Genomic DNA, 18,295 nt, shown 5'->3' with positions numbered 1-18,295 from the left:
AGTCTAAGAATTTTTTAAAAGTTCAGAAATCTTCAAGATAAAAATACTATGTCTGAATTTCAACCAGAAATGTCTAGGTTCTGGATATTATGATTGTATTCCAATGATATGAGGTGATAATTGAATTTAGTTTTCTTTCTTCCTTCCTTCCTTTCTTCCTTCCTTCCTTCCTTTCTTCCTCCTTCCTTCCCTTCCTTCCTTCCCTCCCTTCCTTCCTTCCCTCCTTTCCTTCCTTCCTTCCTTCCCTTCCTTCCTTCCTTCCTTCCTTCCTTCCTTCCTTCCTTTCTTCCTTCCTTCCTTTCTTCCTTCCTTCCTTTCTTTCTTTCTTTCCTTCTTTCTTTCTTTCTTTCTTTCTTTCTTTCTTTCTTTCTTTCATTCTTTCTTTCCTTCTTTCTTTTTCTTTCTTTCTTTCCTTCTTTCTTTTTCTTTCTTTCTTTCTTTCTGTCATGTTGCTTGGACTCAGGGCCTAGGAGACTGTCACTGAGCTCTGTTGTTCAAGCTAGCGCTCTCCTATGTTGAGCCACAGCACCACTTCCTGAATTTTTTCACTGTAGTATTTATAGAGAGGGCAGAAGAGGAATAAAAGTAGATGAAGCTGAAAAATTCTTATGTAAGAGGAAAAATCAATCATAATCAATTAAACTTCATGTAGGTGTTGCAATTAGAAGTGAATATTAAGGTAGTTACCACAACATTATTCTATCTGCTAAAAATTTGTTAACATCATCTGATAAAGTAAAAAGACCTGAATCAAACTTGTAGTTATAAAATACAATGAAAAGGTAAGCATTTCACTGGAAGAATTTTTGGCCATATTGTAAATTAAATAACAAATGTTCAACGCACTGACATTGCCATAGTACCATCCAACATGAACTATATAAAGAGAAAATACAATAAAATGACTCATTTATCATGAATGAAACACCTCCAGAGGACCAATGCTTGTAAATAGAGTAACATAAAGAAGAGTTGGACAAAGCAAAAAAAGAGAAATCAATAACTTACTAGAAATTTGATTAAAAAGTAAATATCCAGAGATTCAAGGAATTCACTAGTCCCCTAAATAAGAAATAAAAAGAAAAATAGTTACAGATATATCTTGATGAAATAATAAAAAATTCTAAAAATAAATATTGTTAATATTTACAAAAGGGAAAATGTATGTACAGAATAAGATAAACTATATAAAACTACATTTCTGTTATTGATATGGTATTTTGCCAGGTGTGTCAAACAGTACCCTGTTCCTATGGAATACTACATAAACCACAATCCCATAAGGACATAGGCAATCTGACCAAAAGAAAATGTGAACATAGGAAGGAAATGATTACCAACTGGATCTCACAGCAAAATAGTGGCTTGTAACCTTACAGTTGAACTTCTGTGGCTCCAAATGTTAAATAACACAGTTCTTTTTTATTAAGAATAAAGACACAGCAAGGTATGTAGTTAAGAAAATACGGTTTTCACTTAATGAATTGAGTCATTTTATGAAATACATAAAATTGAAAATATTTTATCAAATATTTACTACATTTCTTAGATATTGACTGACAGTAATAGGACTCATCTTTCATACTGATATTTTAAAATAGATTTGTGATTTGTGTATGCATTATTTTAAGTATCATGTTTAACAGTATTAATAGTCGATATTATATTTATCTGAACACATAAGTAGTAAAAGTCTAGCAGCTTATCAATCAGATTTTGGATTTGTGTAATTTTTTTAAAGTCACTGCTAACCCACTAAATTCCTTTACTGATCCTTTACTACAATGGCTTTGTTTAATCAAAACTATATATTATTTCTGGAGGTTTCCTTTGATGCTAAAATTTTCTTGTTGGAAATTTCTTCACCACTGTTTCACAGTGACAAATTTTCCTGATTACATTATTGTCAGGCCATAGTGCTCTTTTTTTTCACTATACAAGGATGACAGATCAAGGGGGCTAGAAGGAAAATGTTTTCCTTCTGGAATTTAATTAGTTTGACTTTAACTCAAGAGAAAAAGATTCTGCTAGCTGTCAATTGTGATTTAGATCTCCAGCTAATTAAAGCTCCAAAGAAGGCTAATAAAACTGTTCATAACCCAAGCCCCCATTAAGACATTTCCATCATGCCATACTAGGAATACTGGGGATGCTATTTCCTTCAGATCTTGTGAATGACTTTTGTTTTGAGAAATAGCCAGAATTGTCATCTCTTCAGCGTTGTTCACATTTTTGCATCTATATTTAATGTGCAGTACTTTTACTATATTGGTATATATCATGTAATATGATATGTATACCATGAAATAAAAGCCATTTAGTCTTTTCTTCCAAAATCCATTTCAATAGTGCACCATTTCTTCCTACTTTCAGAACACTAGGTACTGCACATATAAAGATTCCTGTTGAAATCAGAATTGAAAGTATTTTTTAACTGATTTTACTTTATCAAGACACTATCAACAATAAGCCATCTCCTGGGCTCAGGGACATGACAATATACAAATTGAGATTTTTAAACTTGAAACTTAAGGAAATCAAAGGCTATACACTGTCTATAAAATATATACTGTATATAAAACTTTCTTAAATTACACTAACACATTTTATTTTTTGTTTCTTTTTTATTCTGTTTTGTATGTTTCTTTTTTACATACTGTACACAGGGGTTACAGTTACATGAGCAAGGTAGTGAGTACATTTCCTACCGAGCATTGTTGCCTCCTCCTGTTTTACCCCTGCCATCCCTTCCCTCCCACCTCCACAACTACCCACCCACACCCCCACCAAAGTTGCTAACACATTTTAGAAAATAGAGTCTATTGCCTGTTAGAAATATTATCCTTGAGACATGAGGAGATGATTTACGCAGTAAAAATAAAAACAAGGAAGGAAAGCCATTGCCTCTCTTCTTTGGTTCCACTTATTCCTACTAGTTTTATTCTGTATTGGAAGGTCTGCTGCGTACCTGAGGGACATTGATAATGAATCCTAGTCTTCTCACATTCTCAAGCTCACAGTTTAGTATTTATGTACCATGGTTGTGAGTTGAATTGTATGAGAAGCTTTCCTTCAATATTTTCTGCAGGGATGTGGCTATGACTTTGAAGTACTGAAGCTCTGTTTCACTCTAAACTTACCGTGTGGGCTCATGTGTCTCTGGCATGTCTAGTCCAAATTTAAAAGAAAGAGACTAAAAGATCATTTCTCTTAGGAGGAACTAATTTATATTTCAACCAACAGCTGGAAGTTATTGCTTAATATTTCAGCACAGAATGCTGAAATAGTATTGGAAAAGACAATCTAGCTGTCCCCAGCAATACAAGCAGAAATTTTACTTATTCTGAGCATCATGTATATTACTATATTACTCCTACTCTGGTCACCTCCAACTTGTTTCACCATAAATTTGTTTAAATGTATTCTAGCTTCTGGCACACCAGCAAATGTACATATTATACATTGCTTCAGTATTACTAAAGGATAAGCTTCTAATTTAAGTATATTAGTCTAGAGTCAGTAACTGCAAAATTATGTAACAATGTTTATAAGTATACATATATTGTTTTTGAGAGCAGAGATAAGATTCTCAACAAAATATCTTTATTATTTAAGACATTTTGTTTGCTTGTCTCATTTCTGTGCAATGAAAAGAAACACTACTCACAATTACTTAATTGAAATAATGTAATATTTATTCAAAAACCCATAAAATAGTAGGAACCAGTAATAGTCCAAAGGAAGATTAGAAAAAAAGAAAATTATCCTGTAGTCTTTCTTTAGCTAGAAATTATTTCAATCTGTGTGTTAGCTTACATCTGAACATCTAGTCCCAGATTCTAAAATATAAAATGTAGTTGTTGAATACCAGGCAAGATTTTGGTAGGCTCAGTTTGGACTATTTATTCATCTTTTAACAAGGTTAATTATGGAATTTAAGGAAAATAATTCATGAATACTTCATTGAGTATTCATTATAAAAATGAAGTTAATTGATTATTTGAAAATTTGAGTGTAACAAAGAAGAGTTTCTATAGAGTATCTTCAGTGTAACTAACTATTCTGAAATAATATACAGATGATAGATAGAGAGGTACATACATTGATACATAGATGTTACACTGTTGGAAATTCAAGTCTGAAAATTGGGGTAGGGGAATTTGTACAGTGGTTGTGTCCAGAAATGTGAATAAGAGTATTATTATTATATTATATTATTATACACATATAAATGTGAATAAGAGTATTATTATTATTAGGAGATCAAGGGATGACAAGGAAAGGCTTGTGGTGCAGTGAATTCCATCAAAGGAAAATCCAGGTGAGTAAAAAAATGAGGGGTTAGGGAAGACACAAAATAAGAAAAGTCAAGGGTGATGTGAGTTTCTAGACGGTGAGAAAATGAGAGGTTAAATATTGAAGCAACATCTCTCTGAACAGTGAAGTACTTGGGGACTAAACTAAGTCCTTTAGTTTTGTTTATTAGTAAACCTTTGAGAATGTTAATTGTTAGTATGGAAGAGAGACAGCCTTGGTTAAGGTGTAGTAATACTTAAGAAGTTTAGTTTGTGTGTGTGTATGTGGGGGGGGTATGGGTTTGTTGACTATAAAATAAACTTTGTCTAAAACTCGAACAAGAAGTACAGGCAGATGAGGAAATGGAGAAAAATTAGAGCATAGATACTTGTGAAATATTCAAGCTACCAAGTAAAAATGAGACATTAAATATAAGAGAATGATACAGCAAACTTGAATGAACTTGAATGAACTGAACAGGCAAACTAAAGCAATAAGTATAAAAAATGACAAAATTAAAGCTGAATTATTATGAATGGTGAACAGTATAATTATATTTTTCCACACAAATAACTATCCAAATGTTTAAATTGTTAATTATCCCAAACTAATGACCAATATAAAACCATAGCAAAAAGGCTGAATGAAAAGAATAATTCTGTTTTAATCTGTACTGGTATGATAAAAAAGTTACCTTTTCAAACTGGCCAGGAGAAAAGATAAATTTACAAAGAGAATGGCAGACCAAAAGACAAAATATAAGGAAAATCAAAGCCAACTAATATTTTTGAATCAACATTGATTAATTAATTTATTGGTTTCACCATTTGATCTGACTTCATACTTGGTCTAAGCAACTATCATCAGAGATGGAAATGGTGGTTCAATAAGGCGAATTTGAAGGCAAAACAGGCCTTTTCTAAAAATCTGAATTTCAATGTGTACCACACTTTTACCCACAAAAGGCAAATGAATCTAAATTGAGTTTAAGTCACAATTTCTTTCTTCATTGGCCATTTATTGTCTAATGTTAATCCACTTTAAGCTTATAGATCTGATAATATAGTTTCTCTACTTTAAAAATCAAATTTTAATACATTTTGAAATATATCATTTCATATTAAATTTCGGATTTAGACACATGGTGAATGAATAGTAATACAAACACATTTCTCTTTCAAAGCAGAATAGAAAATGATGGCTAGGCTAATATTCTTAAGTACTGTCATTATTTTTAGTTACATTTCCAATTGAGTGCTTTAGAATTGAGCTCTTCTGTAAAATACAAGTACTGGCTTGATTTAAGCATAATATACATCCAGTATTTATTGTACATTATTGCCGACTTTTTGGTTCAATTCAATATGTGATTGAATGAAATTTAGCACATATCCTGTGAGTAGAGATGTGTTTTTACTTCTGAAAAATTTGAATCAAATGAAAAATAATATACTTGATTGAAAGTCAATTGCAAGTACACAGAGGCTGCTATTTGAGGTGAACCATCAAAAAAGAAAGGAATCTGGGTGGGGATGGGAAGGGTTGAGAAGGGGCAACAAAGGGAGGCAACAGTTCTTGATAAGAAATGTACTTATTACCTTGCCCATGTAATTGTATCCCCTCTGTACAATATTTTCACAATAAAGAAAGGAAGAAAGAAAGAAAGAAAGAAAGAAAGAAAGAAAGAAAGAAAGGAAGAAAGAAAGAAAGAAAGAAAGACAAAAAGAAAGAAAGAAAGGAAGGAAGGAAAAATAAATACAGGATCAAGTTAACAGTAAACAGTAAAACAAATGCTTGTAGTTGTGTGTTAAATTCAAAGGAAATAAGGTAATGGAATGCATTTAAATAGCAAACTGTATAACATGGGATTTGAATTTATAATTATTTATACAGCTATTAAGTACCATTTGTCAAGAAATGGAAAGACCTGGAGAAAATATTACATTATGTGAAGCTAGGCCAGAGTGACAAATGATGCATGTTTTCACTTACATTTGAAAGCTAGATTTCAGGTATAAATCTATAACTAAATTTGTTGGGTGGTACAGAATTACACACAAATGTATTAACTGAAATAGAGTTGATTCAGGGGAGAACTCAAAGAGTGTAATTCCCAATCATGGGTCCACTGGTGCCAACAGCCTGAGCCTGAACTCTGCTCACTCATGAAAGAGATGTAGAGGAGAACATAAATAGGGTCTTGCAGACTAATGTATCCTGGTCACATGAACCAGTGAACTTTGAAGAAACAGGACTTTTACCCTGGAGGAGCAGGGCCGGCTGAGCCTCCCAGAGAAGTCCTTGTACAGGAAAGTGACACTGGGAAACTACAGAAACCTGGTCACAGTGGAACTCTATCTTTCCAAAGCAGATGTGATATCTCCATCACAGAAAGCAAAAGACTGCTGACCAGTGGAGAGAGAAGTTCTTTAAGACTCCTTTCCAGAATGAACTGGGACTACAGGAGTACTTCCACTGGGTCTTCTTCCTGCCATGAATCCCTTGATGAAAAACAACGTGGTGCATGTTCTTACCCTGAACCAAGAAGTGGCTTAATCCCGGGAATGCTCAGATTCATGCCCTCTATGCTGAAGATGGAGGCTGGAGCCCAGACATTCCTTCTAGATAGTTCATAAGCAAACGTTGCTTGCGAGTTAAAAACACAATTGGTGGTTCGCATGTAAAAATTCTACCAGAAGGCCTGTGAAGTGGGCAGAGTCACGGAGAGCAGCGGTTGTGTGGCACGCAGGTCCCCTACGAACATTCACCAAAAGGGCTCTGAAGGAAGCAAGGGAAACAGTGGTTTTAAGAAAAGCATTTCACCATCGAGAGCAGCAGATTCTTTTTGATAAGGATTCGCTTTATAAGCCAAATTTTACGATGCTACGAAGAGGGTCAAATGTTCCGGAACCCAAGATAGTTTTCGGTCCATAAAATGATCCACACTAAAGATTCATAACCTGGTCCTCCCAGAACGGCCTTCGTGAACTTGAAGACATTTTGCAAGCAAAACATTAACTCATCTTTTGAAATCATCTCGCATTGAGATCCACTCTGGAGAAACGGCCAATGTGTTTCAGGACTGTGGGAAGGCGTTTGTACAGAGCTCCTCACTTAATCAACACCAGATTTCATAGTGGACAGAACATTGGAGTGTGGGAGTGTGGGAAGACTTTCAATGTCTGCTCAGTCCCCTCCCAGTGCCTGAGGACTCACACTGGAGCCAAAGCCTACCCATATCAGAACTGTCTAAAAGAATTCCACCAGAGCCTTCCATCTCATCGGGCTCCAGAGAACTCATACTGGGAGCACCCCTATGTGTCACCCAGAGCTCACATCTTACTGAGCATCAGAAAATACCTAAAAGGAAAAAGTGTAGAAAGAAGAAACCCAGTTCACAGCCCTAGAGTCTGTGGAAGCATTGCTGATCCTGTTGCCTCAGCCTCCTGCTGCCTGAATATTATGGGTGTGCACCATTACTCATAGGTGAATAGCTTATAAAAGTCAGATGAGTGAATGAGTAGGAAAACTATAAGGGAGTTACTAATAAATTCATTCATTTTTTAATGTTTTCCTTTGGTCACTAAGAAACGATAAAATCTAAAAATGTTTCTAAAGTTTTAAATCCAGGTACCAAATAATCTATTCACTTGTAATTAGGTCCAGAGTAATGAGTTTATGTGTTTGGATGAGACCAGGAGAGAATGTAAATAAATAAAACTGTATTTCTGTGTGGAAAACTATAGTGTAAATCCTCAGAGAGGTGAAATCAAAGTTCACCACCCGGAGGCAGGTATTCAAATGGGTAGGAGAGGGGAGGGTCAATGCAAAGCAGTGGATAAATGAAAAGCAAAGATGGAAAGAATGCAGTCAAGAATCCAATGTGTATCCTACAAAATTAAGAAGAGTATGGGAAGGGACAGGAAGAGAAGGGATGGGTCAGAATGTTGGAAAGGGTGACGTGGATCAAGATGTATTGTATTCTTAAATGTCTTTGTTAAATCGCAACAAACTTGGTACAACTCCTTAAAGATAATTAATAAAAAATAACAAAAAAAGAAATAAAATTGACCATTGATAAGCTTTCAGACTCCCTTCAAGTCTGTATCAGATTATTAACAGTGTCATAAATATGGCTAAGTTGTTCTTTAAAATTTCTCTTAAATACATCACCAAAAATGAGTAATATTATGAATGCTTAAGATTTAGTTATTACAAAATTCTGCAGGCTATTCTTGATTTCAAAAATATGGGCACAAACAACAAAATATTATTCAGAAATAATAGTTTAGCCAAACATATTACAATGCATATTTTGCCAATGTCCTCAGCTGAAAATTATTTCTCATATTTTGCTTTTGTTTTACACAAAATGTAACAGCATTTTTTACTCAAAAGCTTTATTGTACATGAAAGTACATAATTAAAATAATTTTGTTGGAATGATGTATAATTTTAATAGCTTCTTAGGAATGATATTATATAGTTTATCAGAATGTTCCATCTTTCAGTAGGATTATTTTGGGAAAGGCTTAAGCTAATAATAAATCCTTCACTACAACAGGGTCAACAAAAATGTCATAATACAAAGAGATAGGGGAGATTTGTCAAATATTCTAACTAGATTAAGAAGCATGCTATCTTGCAAATTTTGAAGTTGCTACAAATACATTGCTACTAAAGTTCGACCCTTACTATACATTTTAAAAATTAGGACAAAAATAAAACTCGTGAGAACATATGTTCAGATTTTTTTTGGTTTATTGTTACTAAATATAGAACCTGAAATTTCTTAAACATATGTGAATGTCATCATTGAACGAGCCAGTTGATGATACTGGTATTTATTTGAATGCCAAAATGATTTTCTACTAAAAAGTGGTGATATAGTATGCTGTTTTATCAAGTTAGCAAATATAACTCATTACATGAAAGCTACTTGACTTTTTCTGAAATGTGTTAATTGTTTTCAGTTCTAGAAAGTTAACATCTAGTAAAAATTACTATAAAGCTAATTTTTTTTAATATTATTTTATTTTATTTGAGAACATACTGTACAGAGGGGCTACAATTACATGGGCAGGATAATGCATACATTACTTACCAAGCATTGCAGCCTCCTCCTTTGTTTACCCTTCACGTCCCTTCCCAGCCTCCCCCCTCCCCCGACCCAATTATACCCCCCTCCCTCCCCCCCCACCGACATTGTAAAGCTGGTTTTGACATGACATTTTGTACTTCTCATTGTTGCAACAGGTCCACCTGAATCCTTAAACGGCTTGTTTGCCCCCATCTCCTCCACATGTTATACTGACATCAAATATAGTGAAAGCGGGGGTTACACTGTGGGGGAGGGACATACAAAGCAACAAAGAAATAATCTTATAAATGCGTTAGAAACATATGCATGAAACGAAAACATTAAAATACATATTTAAGGGTTCATTTTCCTAACATCACATTATCTGACCTTTTCTGCTTGACTCATACCTATACTAGATATTGCAAATAAGGGAAACCATGGGATCTATGCTTCTTTGGGCCTGGCTTACTTCACTTAATATAATTTTTTCCAAGCCTTTCCATTTCCTAACAAATGGGGAAATGTCATTCTTTCTGATGGAGGCATAGAATCCCATTGTGTATATATACCACATTTTCTTGATCCATTCATCTACTGAGGGGCATCTGGGTTGGTTCCATATCTTAGCTATGGTAAATAATGCTGCAATAAACATAGTTGTGCTGGTAGCTTTAGTGTGGTCTTGTTTGTAAACATTTGGGTAAATGCCCAAAAGTGGGATTGCTGGATCATAGGGGAGATCTATGTGAAGTCTTTTGAGGAACCTCCATACTGCTTTCCAAAGTGGTTGAACAAGTTTACATTCCCACCAACAATGAAGTAAGGTTCCTTTCTGTCCACATCCCCTCCAGCATCTGTTGTTGTTAGAGTTCTTGATTTTTGCTGTTCTAACTGGAGTGAGGTGATATCTCAGTGTTGTTTTGATTTGCATTTCTTTTATGGCTAGGGATGTTGAACATTTCTTCATGTGTCTATTGGCCATCCTTCTTTCTTCTTCAGAGAAGCTTCTCTTTAAGTCTTTCGCCCACTTATTTATTGGGCAGTTGTTTCTTTGAGGATTTGTTGTTGGGGGGTTTAATTTTTTGAGTTCCAAGTATATTTTAGATATGAGACCCTTGTCCGTTGTATGGCTAGTAAAGATCTTCTCCCAATCGGTGGGCTTTCTATTGATCTTGCTAGCTATGTCATTTGCCCTGCAGAAGCTCTGCAACCGTATGCAATCCCATTTGTCCAACCTTTCTTTGATTTGTTGTGCTTCCGGGTCTCTATTCAGAAAATTTCGGCCTGAGCCAAGGAGACCTAAGGTTTCTCCTATTCCATCCTGTAATGTTTTCAGAGTGTCTGCTTTGAGTTCAAGGTCTTTGATCCATTTGGAGTTGATTCTGGTGCAGGGTGATATATAAGGATCTAGCTTTAGTTTTCTACATGTAGTTAACCAATTTTGCCAGCACCATTTACTGAAGAGGTTGTCTTTCTTCCATTCTATTGTTTTAGCTTCCTTATCGAAGATTAGATGGCTATAGGTCTGTAGGTTCATTTCTGGGTTTTCAATTCTATTCCATTGGTCCTGAGGTCTGTTCTTATGCCAATACCAAGCTGTTTTGATTACTATGGCTTTATAGTAGAGTTTGAAATTTGGTATTGATATTCCTCCAGCAGTGTTCTTTCCGTTGAGGAGCGTTTTTGCTATTCGGGGTCTTTTATTGTTCCATATGAATTTTTGGATTGCCTCCTCTATTTCCTTGAAGAATGAGGGTGGAATTTTGATAGGTATCGCGTTGAATTTGTAGATAGCCTTGGGAAGTATTGCCATTTTCACGATGTTAATCTTGCCAATCCAGGAGCATGGGAGGTTTTGCCATTTTTTAAGTTCTGTGTTGATTTCCTTTTTCAAGATTTTAAAGTTTTCATCATAGAGGTCCTTCACTTCTTTGGTTAAGTCAATTCCTAGGTATTTTATTTTTTGTGGGGCTATTACAAATGGAGTTGTTTTCCTAATTTCAGCCACACTTTTCTCATTGTTGGCATATAGAAAAGCCATTGATTTTGGAGGGTTAATTTTATAACCTGCTACTTTGCCAATTTTGAATCAGCTTGAGTAATTTGGGAGTGGAGTCCATGGGATTCTATAAAGCTAATTTTTTATTTCTGTTTTATTTATTTATTTTAAATTTTGTTGTAAAGGGGATATACAGAGAGGTGACAGTTACATGAGCCAGGTAACAAGTGCATTTCCTTTTGAACAGTGTCATTCCCTCCCTCATTCTTTCCCAGTTTTTCCTCTCCCGACTTCCCTCCTCCAAAATTGTGTAGTTCCAACATAGTATCTAGCAGGTTTCACTGCTGAATTGGTTGACCCTTTGTCCCACCATTTCTGTGCTTAACCCTTCCCCACCCCACATCAGATAAACTCATATACAAGACAATTTTTTTCTTGATTTGATTATCTTTTGTGTATGTGATGGAGTGTGCTGGTCCTGGAGCTTGAACTCAGGGCTTGTACTCGGTTGTTGAGCTTATAGAGCTAATTTTTAAGTTCAATGTCAGCAGGTTTAACTTGTGGGTCGATACCAATTTTATAGAATTCTTAAATCTTTATAGAAAATTTACTTGTATACTATTGAGTTCACATCTTTAGAACAGTACTCATTTTTCCAAATATTACAGCAAGTGTTTTTCCACATTATTGAAACTGAAAATAGCATATCATTTAAAACAAGAGAAAGCACTGATAATCTTCCTGTCATTGAGTATAAATTTCCCATAGCATTGCAAGTATTGCAAACAATGGAACTCCATTCTTTATGTATAAGTGTAATATATATATATATATATATATATATATATGTTATAGCTTTGTATGGTTATTTTCTTCAGTATATCATCAGCTTAAGCATAGGAGCAATGCAATATATACTTTGTAACCAAATACCAGAAAAATACTAGCTCACAAAATGTATATGAACCAAAAATAATATATTTAACATGAGATGGTATCTTTAGTTCTACCAAAGCCATCTGTTTTTTTTTATAACGTTATTCAACGGCAATTCAAAATGACCAATACAGCCAGATGGCCAAGAGTACACAAGAAGCACACAAGAAACATATGTGTTTTTACAGTCATATACCAAATGATTTGAGGGGCCTTAATGAGCTAGATTTCCAGATCATCTCACTTCTGATAGATGAAAATAACATATAAGGCTAAACTTTGTACTTGATAAAAGAAAAAACAGTATGTCTACTCTTAAAATGAGGCAATATTTCTTTTTCTTTCTTTGTTTTGGCTTTTGACCTACCATTCTTTTTAAAAATTTTTTAATATCTTTAAGTAAATTTACAAAGGATTTGCTATTCACAAAGCAGTTTATTAATACAGTGCAACTTGTTCAATATTATCCCTTTCAATGTTCTTAACCCACCCATCCTAATCTACCCCTTCATTTATTTTTCTTATTTGGGGAGTTATGTATTGATTTTTTGCCATTTAGTAAAGCAATTGATGTGTATGATGCATCTTGATTCATGTCATCCCTTCAACCTCTTCAACACCCTTTGACCAACCATTTCCCTATTTTTTCCTCAATTCTATGGTATATACAATGAATTCTTGACTGCTTTCTCCCCACATTCCCCTCTTTGAGGCCACACTAAAGTCACCAACACAATCATGTTCAAAACAGCATTATTTACCATAGCCAAAACATGCAATCAGCCCAGATGCCCTTCAGTGGTCTAATAGATAAAGAAAATATGGTATATATACACAATAGAATTCTACCCATCCATCAGAAGGAATGATATTGACCATTCTTAAGGAAATAGATACTTGGAAAAATTATTTTGAGATAACATTTCTTGGATCAAGGAAATGACACACACACTTTCCTGTTTACAAAACACTGTATCTCTACAGTTCATTTGCAAACTTTTTATATGAAACAGCATATATACCTGGGCTGACTATGTCTACTTTAATATGGTTCAAATATTTGCACCAAGACACATATACTGAAATAATCCCCAGTACAATTGTGTTTGAATATTAGACTCAATGGGAGTTGAAGGGTTCCCCTATATGAATGGATTAATGACAATTAAAATCTGCTTGAGGTTGTGAGTTTGACCTCTTGTCCTTTGTTCACTTCTCTTTACTTGTCTGACATAGGATGAAAGAACATGTAAAGAATCATTGTATACCCATCAACCATTTTCCAGAGATAATTTTGTTCAGTATAATGTTCCAGAGTATAATTTTGTTCAGTATAATGGGCCCAGTCTCAGGAATTCTGTTACAGCAGCACAAAATGGACTATGGTACCTATGTTAATCTAATATTTTATTATTTTATATATGTAGAAAATGGATTTGTATTTTATGGAACTGTTCAGTTTACGTCTAATAGATACCCTTTGAATATATGTTTTCATTTAGCCATATTATAAGAATAACACTGATGAAAGAAACTGAAAATAGCTAAAATATTAAATTCTTTTAGAAAAAAATTTCTAATATCTAATGTAATGGAGAGTAGATCATCACTCTCACCCCTTAAATAAAACTGAGGAACACTATGATAATTTTGTGGAACACATAAACTGATTGAGGAGAGACTCTCAGTTTGCTTCAAGACTGTAACTGTCTCACTGAAAGAGAGGTATTTTATAAAAATATTCACATTTTCTTTTTATGTATATATATATATATATATATATATATATATATATAAAGGAACATTTATTTTAACCATATACAAATGTGCTACAATTACATAACATAGAGCAGAATGACATATTAGCAATAACTATTATATACATACATTATACATAATAATATATAGTGCATGATATAACAAGCAATCAATCATAAAGAATGATAGAAGCATATAGAAAGTCATAAATAGATTTATGTGAAACTGGAATTATGCAATAACATATACATGTGTTGTAAAATAGTGCACTCAAATGTTCAAAAGAACTTGTCTTTCAATAAGTGCAATGTTTTAAAGTAATTTTGTGAAGAAAATCTTAATAGGATTTCCAGTAATCAGCAGTTATTAAAATTTTTAAGTATTCAAGTACTCATTAAATTAATAAGCCAGGGTTTAAAAGGTGTCAATGTGTCCTCATTCGTTTATATTTAAACTCAAAAGCTATAAACTCTTCACACATTGTATAAGTGTTAATTTTCAAAGATTAGTTACATAATAATAAGGGTTATTGTGATATTTTCATACCTGTATACAAGGTAACCTCATCAAACTCACCTTCTTCTTTTCTTCCCCTACTTAAAACAATTTTGACAGGTTTTACTGTTTTGTTTTCACACATGAATATAAAGTAGTTTGATCATATTTATCCTCTTTTGCCCTTAATTCACAATTAAACAGATGATTCTTGAAAGAATAGTGCAGATGACCAATAAAATTTATGAAGACATAGTCAACATCCCTTGTGGTAAAATGCAAATGAAACCAATATTGAAATTTCATCTTACTTTAGTCAAAATGTGCAGTATCAGAAACACAAACAATAACAAATACTTTCTAGAATGTGGGAGTATGGGGAGAACTTACAGATCATAGGTGGAAATTTAACCTAGTTCAAACCATTTGGAAATCAGTTTGGTGTTTTCTAAAAAGAAGTATACATATATATATATATATATATATATATATATATATATATATATATATATATATATCAGAAAACATTCAGGAGGCCTATAAACCAGGATATAATAAAGGCACTTGAAAACTTATACTTTTATTAACATTATGTACAACAGACAAGGTATATACACAGACTTCAAGTTCTACAGCTGATGAAGGGATCAATGAAAAGGGTTACATTGATAAAGATGCATTAGGTTTACAAATTGCTTTGTTGAATACAGACTCATTGGTACTAATACTTAAATAAATAATAATAATGATAATGATAATAATAAAGGAAATGTTGCATATAGAAACAAGGAGTATTATTCAGCCATAAAAAGAATAAGATTGTGTCATTTGCCAGAAAAATGAGTAGAATTGAAGATCATAATATTTTTGTACATGTATAATCATGACCCAAGAGATATATACATAATTTTGTGTTATCATGCCTTGGACAACTTTCCCATACTGACAACACTAAGCTTAGAGGAACTTTTTTGTAAATATTCTACTCTTTCCCAACAAATAGAGTACATTTGTAGAGAAAAAATGTGATAGTTCATATTTCAAGTTATCTTTACTGAGTATTTACAAGAACTAAGATACTAGCAATCCCACTCCTGGACATTTACAGGCCATACTACCAGCAGAAGTATTTTCTTCTTCTTTTTTTCTTTTTTTGGGGGGCCTGGTCGTGGGGCCTGAACTCTGGGCCTGGCACTGTCCCTCAGCTCTTCAGCTCAAGGCTAGCGCTCTACCACTTGAGCCACAGCGCCACTTCTGGCTTTTTTCTTTTTGCTTATGTGATGCTGGGGAATCGAACCCAGGGCCTCAGGCATGCAAGGCAAGCACTCTACCACTGAGCCACCTTCCCAGCCCCGAACAGAAGCATTTTCATTGCAGCATTGTTTACCCTAGCTAAGATATGGAATCAACTCAAATACCTGTCAGTGGAGTAATGGATCAAGAAAATGTCTCTCTCTCTCTCTCACACACACACACACACACACACACACACACACACACACATTCTATAGCATTCTATGCTTCCATCAGAAAGAATGGCATTGCCTCATTCATAAGGAAATGAGAAGACTTGGAAGCAATCATATTAAATGAAGTAAGCCAGACCAAAAGAAACATAGGCTGCATGATTTCCGTCATTTGTAATAATTAGAAATGTGACTATAAATCTACTAGTACACACAATGGATATTAAAAGCAAAAAATTATACTTGGAGATGATTAGTAAAACAGGACTTTAAACATTCACACAGTGAGAGGATCACAAGGTCTCAATAGCTCTGCTCATATGATCATATAAAATGATGCTCATTGAAATACAGTCCAAGAAATGGAGACAAGGGATTTTTATTGTATTATTTGTGGTTCTTTTCCTTATTTTCTTTTTTTCCTTCTTTTTTCCCCTTTGTCTTTTATCTAAATTAATCTGATTTGGGGAGGATAAGAAGAACACAGAAATAGTGGAACAAGGAGTGAACTAATTTAGCAATGATATTCACTAAACACTATTTTGGAATTGAACTATACAACCTGGAGGGTCAGATCAGATAGTGGGGAGGGAAAAACTGGGAGAAAACAAGGGAGGGTATAATACTGTTTGAAAGGAAATGTAATTGTTACATGACTTATTTAACTTTAAACTCTCTGTACATGACCTTTATAATAATAAAATTAAGAAACAAAACAAAAAAAGTAACATAGTGTACGTCATATATATGAAATGGACATTTGTTTAGTGATTGTGTCATTATGGGTCAATAATAACTCATATCTACTCAATAACACAGAGCTGGAAAGAACTATTTCAGGTTTATTTAATTATACTTACAAATACACTGAGAAGTTTCTATTGCAATTATTTATTATGAGTTTATAGTAGTATTGATTTCTTTGATCGATATATGTGTTATTATTAAATACATGTTTTAACTTTTGACATAGTAAATCATTTTGAATAAATTTAATTATGTCAGTCTTCCATGTGCTATCAATATCTATTTGAGTTAGACAGTAATTAACTCCACAGTTATTTTATACTACTAGTAGTTTACAATAATGTTTATAAAAGCAATAGTAATAATTCTGGAAGTTCCCTTTTGCCCCAATGGAGATGGTCATGATGTAAAATCTCAGTGACCTCAATGGTGTTAGAAAGTTCTACATGTGGATCAGCACGTTTAGATTTTCAACATTAGTCATTTTTCTATATATAGCATCTACCAAAATATTACATTTGTTAAACTTCTTAAAAATTAACAGTATATTGGAAACAAACCCTAAACTTCGGGTGGGGGGTAAAGGATGGGGAGGAAGGTAGGAGGTGGGGGGGGGAGGGATAGTGGGACAACAACAAGGGAAGGGGTAACATTGATAGACAAGTAATGTACTCATTGCCTTACTCAAGTAACTTTAACCCCTCTGTATAGCATCTTTACAACAATTTTTTAATTTTATTTAGTTTTATTTGTGAATATACTGTACAGAGGGGTTACAATTACATGGGCAGGATAATGCGTACATTTCTTACCAAGCATTGCAGCCTCCTCCTTTGTTTACCCTTCATATCCCTTCCCAGCCTCCCCCTTCCCCTCCCCAATCCCAATCCTTCTCCTCCCTCCACCCCCCACCGACGTTGTAAAGCTCCTTTTGGACATGACAACTTGTACTTCTCATTGTTGCAACAGGTCCACCTTTATCCTTAAACGACTTGTTTTTCCCCATCTCCTCCACAAGTTAGTTATACTGACATCAAATATAGTGAAAGCAGGGGTTATACTGTGGGGGAGGGACATACAAAGCAACAAAGAAATAATCTTATAAATGCGTTAGAAACACATGCATGAAAGAAAAAAACATTAAAATACATATCTAAGGGTTCATTTTTCTAACATCACATTATCTGACCTTTTCCGCTTGACTCATACATATACTAGATATTGCAAATAAGGGGAACCATGGGACCTGTTTCTTTGGGCCTGGCTTACTTCACTTAATATAATTTTTTCCAAGTTTTTCCATTTCTTAACAAATGGGGCAATGTCATTCTTTCTGATGGAGGCATAGAATTCCATTGTGTATATATACCACATTTTCTTGATCCATTCATCTACTGAAGGGCATCTGGGTTGGTTACATATCTTAGCTATGGTAAATAATGCTGCAATCAACATAGTTGTGCTGGTAGCTTTAGTGTGGTCTTGTTTGTAAACATTTGGGTAAATGCCCAAATG

Source organism: Dipodomys merriami, unplaced genomic scaffold (assembly GCF_024711535.1).
Source record: "Dipodomys merriami isolate MVZ:Mamm:240054 unplaced genomic scaffold, mDipMer1.0.p SCAF_7, whole genome shotgun sequence".
NCBI classification, from domain to species: Eukaryota; Metazoa; Chordata; class Mammalia; order Rodentia; family Heteromyidae; genus Dipodomys; species Dipodomys merriami.
The sequence above is the reverse complement of the archived record's forward strand: the minus strand, read 5'-3'. Positions refer to the sequence as shown.